This window comes from Falco peregrinus, chromosome 3 (assembly GCF_023634155.1).
Source record: "Falco peregrinus isolate bFalPer1 chromosome 3, bFalPer1.pri, whole genome shotgun sequence".
NCBI classification, from domain to species: Eukaryota; Metazoa; Chordata; class Aves; order Falconiformes; family Falconidae; genus Falco; species Falco peregrinus.
This window is the reverse complement of record NC_073723.1, coordinates 40,431,397-40,445,287: the sequence shown is the minus strand read 5'-3', so window position 1 is coordinate 40,445,287 and position 13,891 is coordinate 40,431,397.

Sequence of the window (13,891 nt, the reverse complement as noted above, 5' to 3'; positions counted from 1 at the left end):
ACTGAGCATTACATCAGATGGTTTCCAAACCCCTGGGAAATGGCCAATGCATATGGACATATTAAACAGAACAGCCAAAGGATGAGAGATATAATATCTACTGAGAAAGTCAGTTCAAGTGTTAGTAATTTCATCCCACATTTTATTTTTCTCATTAAACAAAACTCTTATACATGCCGCATGCCTGAAGAGTAGGGATTTGAGGTAGAGCTGTCTGGATCTGAGACTTCCTTCTGATACATGTGGTTGGTTTGCAATATTCTCTGTTGTCTTTACATCTGCCACTGAAAGTTGATGCATGCCATAACCAGTCATCTTAATATCTGCTGTGTGATTCAGAGAGATGGTAGTATCTCCATTTTACAGCTGCGGCATTAAGGCACAGAACTGAGTTGATCAATGATAATTATTTAATCCATAAAGTCAAAGAAATGCATAGAAAAAGGATTTCTGTATACAAATTCTGGAGGTCTGCCTGATGGAAAAGATGGGTTTAATTTTGAAGTGGGAGGAAAGGGAACAAATTAACTAAAGGTCTTCTGGGGCATGTTTGTGGTGGTGTTGTCTTGACTTTAGGGTGTGGTACAATACTTCTGGCTCAGTCTCTGATTTTTAACAAGCTGGCTGACTGCCCATAGCATACGGTGTTATCAAAATGTGCATCATACTTTAAGGATGTGCATCACAATAGTACCTTGGCAGGCCTACTTCTATATTGTGAAGACAATGTGAACGTTATTTATTTTCACAACAGAATTCAGAAGCTCCAATGATACCCAGCTGTGGTATATCCTTTCCCGATGCTGACATCTGTAATATACTAGAACCGTGATATTGCCTTTAGTTCAGAAAATAGGTGGGGTAACTTTTTCTAGCAGTTATTCACTGTAGATTAGAATGAGGACTGATCCATAGCATGATGTAGTTTAGCCAGAGGCCATAGTAAACTATAAACAATTGAACAAACCATGTCATTCCAATGCATCACATACTTGTTTGCATTGTAAATTACAATCTTATCTTTCCAGCCACTCTCAGAGTGAATGAAAAAAATAAAAAAAGCAGAGCCACAACCTGCCTTAAGCAACTGCTTTTCAGGCAGCTAATCTAAGAGTTGAATTATAATACAGGACTTATTTTAATGTCCTTTCCTCTACCCTGTCCTACCATTTGATATGCATTTGTGGGGGCCACGTTGTTGTTGTGACGAAAACAGGTGATGTAGGTAACCCTTGAACAATGTCAGAGAAAGCTGAGCGATGTTAATTTTATGAAGAGGGAGAACAAAACTAAGACATTTTGGGAGGCATTGTCCTATTTAATCACTAAAAATATCAACTGCAGCTAAGGGACAGCTTGTTTAGTTTTAAAGAGGAATAGGTTTCTGTAGAAACATCTCTAACTGTCATATGTTCCTGTTCATTCTGAATTTGGTTGTCAGGAACCAGTCAAAGATTTAAGTGATAACTGTAATCAAAAACACACTGTTGATACTTTGGTTGTTTTATTTATTAATACTTCAGTACCTCTTAGAGGTTTCAATAAGAGCTAACACAGGGGAAAAGACATTTGGCCAGAGACTCTACCCAAGAATATAGACAGACCCTGCTTAAATGCTTATAAGGATACTCAGAGAATTAACAGAAATTACCACAAAAAATTACCACAAATGGATTTCAGTGTTATACAGAAGTATAGGCACAGCATAAGGGGTGACAGTAAAGATAGGTTTGTTCATGTAAGGTAGTATAGTCTTGGAGGGTATTCACAAGATTTACTTTTGTCAAGTGAGACTTTTTACCCTTTCTCTATAGTCAGTGACAAGAAAGGAGCTATGCTAGTCTCACTCTAAGTCACCCTTTACAGGAATGTTCTTTTCTTTATTAGCCACAGAGGGAGCCTACTTGGACTTGGATCTCTCCAATACTGAACATCGCTCTGCTACAGCATGCTATGCATCCTTTTAAAGTATGTTGAATTCTAGCTCATTCCACCCCCCCAATTTCAAAATGCCACATGACCTTACAGAGGTGAAAAGCCAGCTTTTGGTCCCTGACGCACATGAGTATTTCATTCAGAATTGGTTGTCATTGCTGATTTCCCATTGCAGTCCGTTACTAAGCTTCACTCTCAGCCTAAGGAATTTTTGACTCCCTTTTTCTTTTCAGTAAATGAATTATATTTGGCCGTAGATACCTCTGAAGTTTCAACTGTCTACAGTACTGCCTGAAACAGTAATAATATGAACTCCATATACTCTGAATAGCTCAACTGTTTGGACTAAGATTTTTGTAGAGGAACTGATATGCATGATTATATTACCATTTTTGTGGTTTACAGAAATCTTTTATACTTTAACATTCATAACTGTTACTGATCTGTTGTATAAATATGTTTCTTATTAGCTGCTCTTAAAATATTTTGTTGAATCAATGCAAAGGAAAATGATGTTCCTCAGCAGAGGGAAAGAATAGCATGATTCAGGGATAAACAACTTAGCCCTTTCAAATTCCTTTTCATTACTGCACAGAGGATTGCATTACAGAACTCATCAGGATACATGAAGTCACCTTCATTAGAGGTCATGAAAAGCGCTCACTTGGTTGCTACTGTCTCTTCAACCTTGCAGATATGAAGAACCATATGTATCAATACGGATCTCAAATGTGTCTCTTCCATAAAGGATGGAGTGTATGCACATGTAATACTTTCCAGTAAACATTTTACTACACTGAAACTAACAGTGCTGAAATATATTAACAATATCTAATCTGTCAAAAATCAGAAAACCATGAACTTATATGAAAATATAACCATGCTTTATCTCTGTGGAAGACTACTGCTTGTTCAGGTTGTTTTTATTTTAAGTAACTATGTTTTTTGTAAAGATGCATCTCAGTTTATTTTTACCAAGAAAAGTATGAATGTTACATATTGGCTGATCCTTGACATGTGAACTCATATTCTGCGTTTTCACAGAATCCCTAAGAGCTGTTAAAGCATGAGTCTTCTATGATCAACAGTAGGTAGATGGAATGAAGGAAGTCTGTTTGAAAATAAGAAAATTCAGATACATAGATTAATTAGGTTGCACAGGAAGCATGTGACACATGATGTTAGCAGTATGTGCTTTTAGTTCATTATTGGACAACCCTATATGAGTGAGTCAGGTGAATGAAAGAAATTTGTATTTGGGAAGCTGCAGCTGCAATGTGATGGTAGGAACCATGCAGCAATGAGCCTGGTACCCTATTTTGTGAGCAGGGGTCCTCATGCACCACTTAGTTCTACAAAGAGGGGAGAGATGGCTACAGCTCTGGTTAGGGTAAAGACTGTAACCTAAGTGCTAGCATGTACATTTCTTTGAATGAATATAAAATAACTATAAAACTCATGGAGACAGTGTTTGAAACTAGTAGAGGGAGAACTTCACAGAACTTTTCACATACCAGAGTCAAAGAACGACTAACAGTGGCCACTGTATCATGATGTCACTGTGACTTACTACATATTTTGGGAGCAGAACTGAAACCCTACCAAATCCAAGACACATCAGACAATGTTGGGAGGGTGGATCTGAAATATTACAGTGTAAACTGTCAAATTCAAAACCTGTTAATTTCATGTTTTTGTTTCACCTCGTTTATTACTGTCCTCTGTTGACACCATCTCTAATACATTTGATGTAACAGTATACACTTCTGGAACATCTCCAGTTGCCAGAGAGATACAGGAAACACTCATAGCTGCAGTAATGGCAACAACTATAGTAGCAGCATTTGTGCCAGGAACAGCCAGCCCAGCAGACACATGCCAGATATACACAGCTGCAGATGAGCCACTGCTGATCCGTGCAGTATGCTGGTTCATTTACTATGTGTTGGGAAGTAGTTCAACAGATGCAAAAAAATCACAGCTTAGTTAAATGTTTTCCCCTTCTCATTTTCAGCCTTTTCCTGTCGCATGCAGTATATGTTTTCATTAGCCTATGTCCATGTGTAAATACTATGCCACTGAGCTTCCGCAAAATCACAGTCCACTCATGCTCAGCCAATTTTAAAAAGATGCAAAGAAAAGATGCTAAAAGCCAGGAAGGGACCCTCCCCCCCCCCCAAAAAAAAAAACAACCCCCCCAAAAACAACAAAAAAAACCAAGCTAGGAAATATAAGAAATAAGGCTCTGCCTATGTGACTACAATCTACTTATATAAAAAGGGGCTGAATCATTACTTTACATGTTCATTTTTCTCTGATTCCTGCACTTTTTCTACACCTGTTGGCAACCAGCTTTTCACAGCCCCAGCATGATGGTCAGCCTGATTCCTTCTCTTATGTTAACTACCTGGCCGTACTGAGAACATTTCAAATCATTAGTAAATTGCAGTATTTTCAGTTCCTCTACCCATCACCAGAGGGTCTCCCTTTCCAAGAAAAGGAAAGATCAGGAAAGCCCTGAGGTTTGGAGTATGCAGAGTACACTAAGATCTTTAGAGAGTTTAGCTGCCAAACTGTAACAGAAGGTGGCGAACTGAAGAAGGGCTAACTGCTATGGTTGAAGGATCATAACACTGAAACTTCACGTAAGACTTCAGCAATAAAGTGAAAAATTACATTGGTCTGAAATTCTCATGAACCTGAAAGTATAACTTTCAGATGGGTCAACCTTTGCTGCTAGAAAATTTTTTAAGCATGATGATGAGTGCTGACTAAAATGATGAATCAAAATTATAAACCTTTTAGAATTACATCATGTTTCTTATTTTTAAATGGATTTGAATGGAGGTGAAGATCTAAGCATTTGTTGTCACTTACTCTCGAGAATGGGTTCCCTTAAGATTATCAGTGTGAGGACTGATGTGACTCATCCAATCAAGCATGCATCCCCATGTTCACAATGTATGCTACTGTATTCGGTTTCTTACATGAAGCTCAAACTGGAATGAATGCTATAAGCCCACCAAGGCACCTGGTTCTCAAAATACTAGATTTATGAAATTTTACTGCTATAGCTTTAGGAGGCTGTAATGCATAGACAAGAAGGTATGTTATTAAAAACAAAAAAAATGATGCTAATGAATAAACCTTGAGAAGAAAAAGGGAAGATTTATTGTCCATGCTACTGTGAGATGTCCTACCAACCACTAATCGGTCATTGGGAGTGATCCTGCAGGAGACAGTTAGATGCAAACGTGGATACTCTGACTTCAGTAGGTGCATATACAGAAGTACAAAGCCTTTTATTCTCCTGGAATGAGGAGGGAAAGAAAAGGGAAGAGTTATAAAAGTAGCAGAAAAATATTTCAAAGAAGTTTCCAGGGCATGCCAGCCATGATGGAGGGTGAAGCACAGTGTACCAGCTGGGAAAGGTCTTAGATATTTGTGATGCAGCTAAGGAAGATCTTGGTTACCAAGTATAGTCTTGATTTTCACTCCTACATTTTTGTTATTTCTTCAGTATCTCTTGTCATTTACAAATACTTTACATTTTACTTACAAAAAGATACAATTTTTCTTTTTTCATTTTCTCATGGCTAAGCTGGCTTTCAGCAACTTGAGTATCACTCCACTCTTTATGAAATTCTAGACATGGTCACCCCTCTTGTTCCAAGTGCTTCTGCTGATGCCCCACAAGTTAGGGGTCTTCAGGAGTCTGAAGACCATGCTTCTGTTAAACTTTGAGAGTCCAGCATGAAGTAATACCATATATTTGTGAAGAAAGTATGTGGCAGCAAGTACTGGCCCACATCTCTTTAGGAAAGCATCAGGAATGAAGAAGAAAATCTTGAGATGCAGTAGTCACATAAAATCTAGAGGTTTTGCCAGTACAAGGGATTTTCAAGTGGTTTTATTTTTTGTCAAGTTTTGGCATTTTTTTTCTATGAAAAGAGTTTTTTAGTTATTATTGCTTTGATTTTGAAATCATGTGGAAGCAAGATCTTTGAAGTGTGATATAAATAAAAAGGTGTTTATTTGAGTGTTTTAAGAAATTGCATTTCTACTCTATAACTTTCTGTTTTCCTTTTTCCACATAATTTAGAAAAAACCATACTTTGATCCCTCAGACATTCTCCCAGAACAAAATTCTAAAGCGTGTACTTCATAGTTTTTGCTTCCACTGATTCAGATATATCAAATATTTCTGCACACATTTTAGCACACTTTTTGTTTTTCCTTTTAGTGGCAATTACATTAATGCTGGTAATGTTTTAATTGCAGAAAATTTGGTTAAAACACTTCTCAGACACATGAAAAAAGCGTGTCATTGAATTCTGAGGGGCATCCAGGCTGGATGAAATTTTAACTGAATTTGAATATTAGGTTAGAAGAGCTTAGGTAGAATGACATCTTTAAATAGTGCCCCGTTTCTGCCTGATAAATCAAATAATCAAATTCACATTTTGTCTGATATTCAGGTCACTGTGTTACCACATCTTTGTGTAAGTTCTGTCTTTTTCAGGAATTGTCTACTTCTAGAGAAGTCTGGCTTCTGATTAAAAAAAATATAATTATATGGGTTTAAAATTTTAGTAGCACTAGTGATACTTTCTTTGACTTATATGATACAGATTCATAGCTGTCTCAGGACATCCTTTTTAGTTGTTTAGTTGCTTTTCCTGACAAAGTAACATCTCTTTTTTGCTCTTACTTCTGTTCAGTTCATCTTTTCACAGTGCCTCCATCCAAGCTATGAAATCAGTTACAAACTGCCTTTTTCTAAGGTTTTTGTGTGCATGCCTCTTAAACTCTGGATGCACTCAGTTCACTACTTCCGAACTATGATAACTGCTCTACCTTTTACTTGTACTTTGGAACCCATATTAGGTTATAACATTACATTTTCTTTGGAGCTAATGTGGCTGGAGTGCTTTTGGGCAGATTAAAGATTTATGAATTCCCCATACAAACTTTCATAGGGAATCAGAATTTTAGGGGTCACATAAATGTGGTCAAGTGTTGTCTACATGTACTGGAAAATATTGATGTTGAATACATTTTTTTAATAAATATTTTTGGAAACAATAAGAAGCATAAAGGCAAGAAATAAAGAGTAATCCTTGGAGATATTTGATTAAGCTCTAATGAAAACAGGCTTGAAATGGATATTCCTCTGGAAAGCTTTGCTCAATATGCTTTCTGCTTAGGTAATGAGTTTACCTATATTGGTGCTGTCAGGAAAAGGGATGAAACAAAACTATGGCCTTTGACTAGAAAGAACCTTAACTCTGCTAAGCCTTGGCAGTTTGTTTAAATCAGTATCAGAATCATGCTCATAACTAGTTTTAATTTAGATTTACAAATTGAAACCCTTTCCTAAAAAATCCCTTGAGATTTAAAGAAGGAATGTCTGTCAGAGCTTAGTTTGAATAACTGATGTTATCACCTCAGACTTCAGTAGGTAGTGATGAATCTGGGTATATATCTTCTTAATATTTAACTGCATATGAAATACATGTACTATGGTACATGGGCTGAGATCCACACCGTCAGCTGATATGATTAAGTGCCCTGTGTTTGTATTTCAAAAATGCTGAAAAGTACTGTGTGAAGTGTGTATGTTCACTTTTAAGTGAGTAACAAAGTGGCACAGGATCAGTAATTACTATAAGGAAGTGAGAAGGGCAGGGCAGTTAAAATTAATCTACTCTCCTTACTCAGGAACCTCAGTCTTTAAAGGAAATTGCTTCTAGTTATTTCTTATACCCTTCCTCAAATGACCTTATTGACCTATGGAGTCAGCATGATCAGAGCATCAGAATTGGGCAGGCACTTCCATTGCACTGAAACTTTCCTTGTCTTTTCACCTGGCCCAGTGTGTTCCAGCCTTACTCCCTTTTTTGACTATCTGCATGATCTTTCACTGAGGAGGTGACTGTTTATGAAAATTATTTTTCATAACATTCTAGAAAATACAAGGATAGTTTATTATTTACCATGATAGATTTATTTTGTATGACATTTCAAATGACTGTTAATTAAATTAAAATTCTTCTTGAAGGTTGTAAGGACATTAAGAATAAAAGGCACATTATGTGACTCTCAGATGTGCTGGTTACACTTCAGGTTGGCAATGGTTCTATGGATTTCTCCAGGGCTTCTGGAACTCCAGATACAAAGGGATGTTTGTGAACACTTTTGGCTGGCTGTTCTCTTCCATATGCAAACCTGTCTTTTGAGCTTTATACCTGCTTCACTTACAGACTGGATGTTGCAATGCACGTGGTGATGCATATACTTTATACTATCTGAAAACAAGTAAATTATGCAGAATGATCAGTTTAGGAAGGAGATCCACTTTTCACCTCTGTTCTCGACTCTAGCTTTTATCAGGATGAAACCGATATATTGATTTTGACACAGAAACTGTTTCAATACTAAACTGCCTGAATCACAAACATACAGATGATGTGAAACATAACAAAAAAGTATATAGGAAGTGGAGAACAAACGAAATTATGAAGGAAGACAATACCAACACAGTACTGGGCCAAAGAAACAAAGTACTATATGCCAAGAGACATTCAGAGGAACAAGAAATCAAGAGACATTCAGTGAAAGACATTCAAACACATCCAGAGACATTTAGAGAACAAGAAAAATGCTTGAGCATATCCTACCTAGTATTCTTTGTATCCTGTCTTGAACACAGAACATGTAAGTCAGCATATCCTGCTTATTATCATCCTGTGGTTCTGAAAGAACTCTCAGAAAGAAAGTGATCTACACTTACTCAGGAATAATAAGGAAATTACATGCTTCATGGAGAACCTGGCAGGACAATAGGCCTTTGGGAAGCAGTATGAGGGAGAGTGTGGATCACATGCTAATCAAATGTCTATGACGACATGCAGATGCAAAAACGTACTGAGACAGCAAAAAAGATGAGAACCTGAAAGCTACCTGAAGTGACCCCTAAGATCTACTTTGCACTGGAAAGTCTTAGCTGGGATCGTGTATCAAGTTTGGGGTACTGAAACCTAGCAAAGACTCAGTTCAGTTGAAGGCAGTCTGACAGAGCATAAAAGCCAAGACAGGGCTCAAAAGGGTATGACATGAGGCAGAAATTAAAAAGCAAGGCTTGTCTACCTAGGGAAGAAAAAGCCTTTTGCAAAGAAGGGAAAACACTGTGCTTAAGAGTTACAGTGGATAGGTCATAAGTTAACTTGCAGAAAAACTGACTAGACGGTAGAAAACACTTCCTAACACCAAGGTTAGGCAAGCCCTGGAACAGATTCTCCTGGGGGTTTGTGAAATATACAGTTGGAGGCTTTCAAAAGAACAAAAACCTACCACTGACAGGCAGAAGCAGCCAAAGTCTTCTCCAGCTTTCATGTTTCTGTGATACTACTGTTTACAACCTTTCTATCTCAAGATCCTGTGAAAATGTGTAGCCTATGAAAAATTCTACCATGGAAGATGAAAGGAGCAGACATTTAGTTGCATGTAGAATATTTAAATAGGAGATGCAAAGATACTTCAATTTTAAAACTGCTTCCATTTTGAACATAAAATATCTTAAGTATAATAACCACGAGTCCTTTTTACAAATGCCTTGCCTTCTCCCTGATGTTTTTGCAATTAAGCTGACTGTAATTTGTTCTTGGCTCATATTGTCAGTTCAGGTGATTTGCAATATAGTTATAACCCATTGTGTGTGTGTCTAGAGCTCTGTTTGAACTTGTATAAATAAATCCAAATAACTACAAGTAGTAAATCCAAAATGTTCTATTCAGTTGCATTCTAGATCCATCATTAGTGGAAAAATAGTGAAATTCTGAATTTTTAAAATTTTGCATTTCTTACTATTTCTGAATTTCTACAGATATCACTAATTGTGTGCCATGCAAAGATGCAATATAGTATTTGAAATATACTTTTGGCAAATCCTTTATGTGCAGACTAAAAAGATTCAAGGACAAGCAATTCAAATAAGCCAGAGCAATTCCAAAACTATCACTATACAAAATTAAAAGCAAGGTATAAATAGTTGAGGGTTTTTTGGTTCAAACAGTCAAATCTATTTTCAATCCACTCTCACCATAATATACTTCACTTATTTTGGCTCTATGTCATAAGAAACAATAAAAGTGGTGAAGTGTTGAAGCAGAAACTATAAGGTGAGAAACTAAAATCTGTTTTCTAAATTCATGTGGCCTTTTCAGCTTGGATTTATGTTATAATTGGTTATCCAAATACTATAATCAAAACCTTATTTCTGATTTCAAAGAAAGCCAATAGGTTGGGTTGGAAGTAATGAAAGTACAGTCCAAGAAGTTGTATGAGATCAAATGTTAAATGAGAAGTTTAACTGTGAGTAAGTTTTTGCAATTTTCATATAGAAATATGAGAAAATGTTAAAGACATAAACATTTTTAATCCAAATTAAAAATCTTTTATACCAAAGAGCCCCTTTCAAAAAAAAGAATGTCAAAACAGTTGAAAATGGTGTGTTATTACTTCAAACAATTCACACTAGTGGAAGGATTAGATGAAAAATGGAGAACAGGTTTAGCCATTGTCATTGGTTTCATAGACCTCTCCCTTTGAAAGGTCTGATTCTCGTCAAGAACATCTGCTACTATTTTAATTGTATTTGAAAACTCATTACATGATGATAACTTCAGTGACATCAAACATCTGAAATCCAGGTATTGAAGACACGTGTACCCCGGTGTAACAAACGTCTGCTATCTTTGCAGGATGACTCAATTTGCTTTTAGCACAGAAAGCAATTCTCTGATGGTAGTGTACATCAGCTAGAAGAGAACGTTATGACAGCTCCAGCCCCAAAATTAAAACCATCTCTGTGGCAGGGGAAAAATTACACTATGGCACACCTTCCCATTTTTATACAGCATAACTCCTTGTATTCTGAGATTTCTCAGAAACAACCTTTAATTTGCCATTTACAGCTTCCCTCTATGTTAAAACCTCCTCACTTGTACAGACTTAAAAACAGTTACCTAAATACCTCAGAGTACAAAGGAAGGTTCAGCATTTTTTATGTATGTACATACATACATAATACTTACAAAATATATGTATGTACACATGTGCATAAAACATAGATCTGCTTCAATTTATGTAAGCATACCATCACCCCTGTATAAAACGTTTAAGCAGAGGATTTATGTTTTCTTCTATGCCTCTTTTATTCATGACCTGTAAAAATTATTTCCTGGCCAAGCATACACAAAGACCAGCTCTAAAGAAAGAGGCTGTCACAAAACAACACTACCCTCTTCCAGATTCCCTATTTATGCCTTCTTACTGCACCCACCTCCATTGCCAGTATGGATCAGACAAGACAGCATTGAAAAGGAAGACAGTCTTATCTGATCAGCAGCAAATGTCACTGCTGCCCCAAAGGTAAAGAAAATAGAAGAGTTACAAGCTGAAGTTTATGTTGAAAAGGAGCAACTGACGGAAAGTTAAATGGCAAAACGCAGCCAGTTTCATTCTTTTACAAGTGCTTAGTTTTTGATTACATTGGGGATTTCTTAAGATCCAGGGAAAGACATCAGTGTTGGATTTTCTAAACATGTAATAGTTTGTGCACAACATGCCTACTTGTAAAGCACAAGTGAATATATGGCATGGTGTGGCCTGGTTCCAGTGTCTCATTCTTAATGGTGGAGAGCACACCTTAGATCTTGAATCACTCACTAGCAGTTGCTTCTCTTTGCATCTTCTCTTTCTTCTTGCCTGAAGCCCTGCAGGATTGACTGCTGTAGCTGGTTTCAAATATGAATTGAGATTTTCTTAAAAGACACACTGGACTACAAGCCAGCTATAGCTTTTGACCTTGTTTTCTTCAAAAAGGCAGATATTGTATATATGACTTTGAAGTAACTGGAGTACTTTCATACTGGTCCATGTTACAAAGCTTAGTAACTTCAATTCCATTTGACTTTACACAATCTGTACATCAATAACCATTCCTATAGTTTTTGATCATAAATAAGGTTCTGTTAAATCATCTACACCTGTAGAAAGGTATAAATCACTGTGATTTGACAGCATTTTCTACTCACTTTGCCTCAGCATAAAATATGTAAACAGTCTGAAGCAACAGAGAACTTTAACACTGCTGTGGGTAGCAAGGCTTACATCAATAATCTCATTGTTCAGAGACTTGGCATCACTAAATGAAAAGGTAGTGTCAGCATAAGGCTAATAAAAAATAAAAAAAAAAAAGAAAAGCAAACAAAATCCTCAAAAACCTGTAACTTTTCTGAACAGAGTTTCCATGAAGGGCATATTTGGGGAGAACAAGAATTTTTTATTACAGAACCATTCCTAAGGAACTGGAAGATTTTTCTGTCAAATTTCCATAAAACCCAAAACTGATCAAAGGAAACACTGCAAAACAATCACTCTTCAACCTTAGCATGCCACTAATGTAGTCAGCTATTCCTCCAAAGACTTGCTCACTACAATAGCTTTCTGGACCTTTTTAGCACTCTTTGCAAAAGAGGTTTTTTTTAAAAGTGACTTCTCCAGGCTTTCAAATACTTTTTACTGAACAACCAACACAAAATGAACATTACATGGTGGTAATGCAACTATTTTTTATTATTGTAGTGGTTGAATTTTCAGTAAGAAGTTCAAAGCATAAATATTATTTGGAGACAACTTATCTCATGCCTCCATGCACATAGGATTTTCAGTGAATAGAAAATCTGAGACTGATTTAAAGAATAGGTATCTTATCCCAATGCTCTCTGTTCTAAAATGTTCTGCAGCACCACCAACATTCAAGCCAATTCTACACCATATAGAAGGTGTATGGGGGTTTCTCAAGAGGCAGTAAGCTGGTTGACTCCCAGAAAATCCCCTTGCCAAGCTTAGTAATGCAGCACTATTTTAGCCTTGCTCCAGAGGTAAAATTAAGTTAAGTAATTTTTGCTGGCTTAGTTGCAATATGTGTGTAAATGAAGTGGCTTCAGGAATCTTCTGCTTCTGGGCCAATGGTCCATGAAATATTCTGGTAAGGTAAAAGGGAAAAGGAAGTTTACTACTATTTTCAGAACTTTGGGAAATCAGGTTAACGTTGGTGGAGCTGCAGCAGCCAAATTATGGTAATTGCAAATTAAAATCCATACTAGAAATTAGAGAGATTCTTATTTAGGAAAAAAAATATAACAACCTCAGTTAAACGCCCACTGCTTACTAAGAAGTGACATCTGCCAGCCTTTTCAGCAGTCACATATGTTTAAATATAAAATTTGAAATGCTGTCTTTGTCTTTGTCCAGTCTCTCTATAAAAGCTGAAAGCAGCTTGAAAATTGCTTGAAACCAATGACAACATTGCTCACATCAGACTGTTACCATTTCCCTAAAAAAGCAGTATACACAAATGCTAGCTTGTCCCCTGTATGAAACATGAGAGTCCATATTTTTAGTAGAGTTCTGGCAGAAGCCAATATTATGTAAGTTTTAAACCAAAGATTGCTTGTCTTACAGAACTGTAGTTCACAAATTTAATTGTTCAAATTTTAGCTGAGAAGCAGATGTCTTGAAATAGAGGACTCATACAGTATAATATATTTTTTAGGATTTGAGGTTTCATTTGACATGTACCATATTTTTTGTGTTTCTAAGCCATGAGATATGATGAAGACTTTCCAAAACACACAATACCCATTAGCACAACCTAAATTTGTGCTTTGCTCCTGTGCAACTACTGGCTGAAAATAGAGAGGTAATCTATCTTCCTGTTTAGTGTAAATTCCCTTGTCATCTGCTGATTGACTGGCATAAACCATTATTAACTTTTGGAGCTTATAATATTCTACTTATATGGAGTCAAGAGGCTTGTAATTTTTTTGTGTGTTTTAACTTACAATATATTGTGTCAAGCTAATGTCTACTGTAGTTTCCATATTATACA